Genomic DNA, 2440 nt, shown 5'->3' on the forward strand with positions numbered 1-2440 from the left:
GTAAAACACGGATTACCCAAAGCTGTTCATAACTAATGGAAAACTTTTTAAAAACACTTATATTCGTCGTGTTCAAAAATTTCATAAATAGCAGTTTTTAATTACTTAAACAATATATTTGTCAAAAAAAACTATAATCAAATAATGGTAAAATATTGCTATATGAAGAAAACGTAAAGTAAGCACCTTATTGTAACACAGCTTTTTTGTACATATACATTTATTTCGCCTTTGTAAAAATCGATTTTTGTGATTAAAAAAAAAAGGAAATATAGAAGATACTATAAAGTACAAACATTTTAACAATAGAACTTGTTTGCGTGCTTACAAGCAAGTGAGCACTTTATGTTGGCGGTGACTGTAAACTTGGAAGTGGAATGAATTGTGTTTCAGGGCCGTTTCAGGGGTTGTTATGGTGAATGTATGGAATACCAGTAGGAGTGTAAGCGAAGAACTAGCCATTAAAATCAATTTTGACACCTTTAAATTGCTCCTTCCATTATGACCCCATCTTTCCATCCCCTTATGTGGTATGAGGGGAACTAGCTGTTGTTTTTTTTGTTTTCCCTTCTAATGTTTCACATGTTTAACAATTCACTTTCTATGTACCATCTTTTTAAATCCCTTTCATAGTCTTTAAGGGGAAAACCCTTCCAATATGACTTCCATATTACATTGCCTTATAGGATTCAGGGGGTGGAGTAATGTGCTTTTGACGGATTTGTTTCCATCGAATTTTACGAATGATACATCTATTTTATCAAGTCATAAGTCGAAAAATTAATTCACCTACAACACTATGACAATCAAACAGTAAATTCTACCCAATATTTTGTAACGTTTTTTGCCATTCATATAGCATTTGTTTAATAAATCGTTTTTCTGGAAATCGTTTACTAGTGGTCCCGGCAAACTTCGTCGTGCCATCAAGTAGGCGGCTGTAAAACGTCATGTGATCACCATACAAAATGACACATTAGTCTTCTCCTGTTTTCCCGATTATTTCGGAGACTTTCCTAAACTATTTCTTCGCACGATCACGTCGCATCCCCTGTCGAGTGCAACAGTGAAAAACCTACGTCAATCCGTTCATTCGTTCTCTAGTTATTTCGTGACATACAAACACCACTCCATTTTTATTAATATAGATAGATAGATTAACGCTACAAGCCTATTATTTCTCTGTCAAGTGTGATTGACCTCTAGTTGGCATTTTGAGGCATCTGCCCCTACGCTGCTGAGTGACGCAATATCGGTATGAGTAGTTCCTCTGAGTTAAGGCAGAAGAAACGAGAAGGTAAGTGAAAGCTTTTTTTGCCATCGCGCTCATTGCCGTTATCAATTATTGATAGTGATAAGTTCATTTCACCGCTACGTCTCAAGTGGGTTGCCGAAAGAGTCTCACGCAAAGTGAAAGGCGACAACATACGTTATGTCTAAGAATAACCAGGAGGGATGGGTGGAAGTGTGCTAGTTGACGCGATGTAGGTGATGATAGTCTTGCATTGTTTCTTGATGGGTTTGAAGAGCATGATAGCGATATAATTAGGCATTGTAGTTTGACTTGTAGTTGCTAAGCAGAGATAACAGTTTTCTTATCGAAACAACGGTTGAATCAACAAAAGAGAATGCCAGAAGTAAATCTATTGATTGGAAATCATCTCGTAAAATAATTCCCATACCGGGAATCGAACCCGGGCCTTCCGGGTGAGAGCCGGATATCCTAACCACTAGACAATATGGGACTTGACGTCGCATCAAACCCGATGCTTTTCAAATCCGAACACATCGTATATAAGGGTAATTAAATCCTACAATCTACCTTCAGCTTCAATTTACCGCATAAATGATTGCAAGATATGCTCAACCACATCATACTGTTTGTGTACGAAACATTTCAAAGTGCATGATTCGCTTGCGTTCCCTACCCAAACAGCATTGCGAGCATTCCAAGATTCAACATTAGTATTTTCTTGGAATCAACATTCTACACTGGTTCCTCCATTAAGGTAAATTTTATTTAAGTTAATTCAATTTACGTAATATTACTTTATATATATGAACAATGTGAGCCTGTATGGATATTATCATAGTTTACAAAGATCTGAAACATCACTTGTTATGCTTGTAGATTTGATGACCTGTACTCCAAGTAACCGTTGAACTCAAATGTAACAGTACCATTAAAAATGAAGTTCATGAATGACCTGGAACATGAAGGCAAATCAGCATATAGAAGACAAAGCTTCACACAAGCTTTGACAAACTAATCTTGTGTGTAGTCTTAGACTAGTTGAAATCTATTTACGTATCCCGACCGTAATTGGAGGTTTCAGTGTACTAGCTTTACTCCTGCTTCACCGTAATCCACATCTATTCCCCGGTGATGACGGTCTGCAACGGCAATGAAGGAGTATCAATTACAGGAATTTAATATTAC

At 36.8% G+C, this 2440-nt stretch overlaps 1 non-coding gene across 1 annotated transcript; it reads right to left on the reverse strand.

The window, feature by feature from the left end:
• Positions 1–1673: 1673 nt before the first annotated feature.
• On the reverse strand, positions 1674–1745 carry Trnae-cuc. Its single transcript has one exon. It is a non-coding gene; the product is annotated as a tRNA-Glu (tRNA).
• Between the last annotated feature and the right edge of the window lie 695 nt (positions 1746–2440).

The sequence above is a fragment of the Aedes aegypti genome, chromosome 2 (assembly GCF_002204515.2).
Source record: "Aedes aegypti strain LVP_AGWG chromosome 2, AaegL5.0 Primary Assembly, whole genome shotgun sequence".
NCBI classification, from domain to species: Eukaryota; Metazoa; Arthropoda; class Insecta; order Diptera; family Culicidae; genus Aedes; species Aedes aegypti.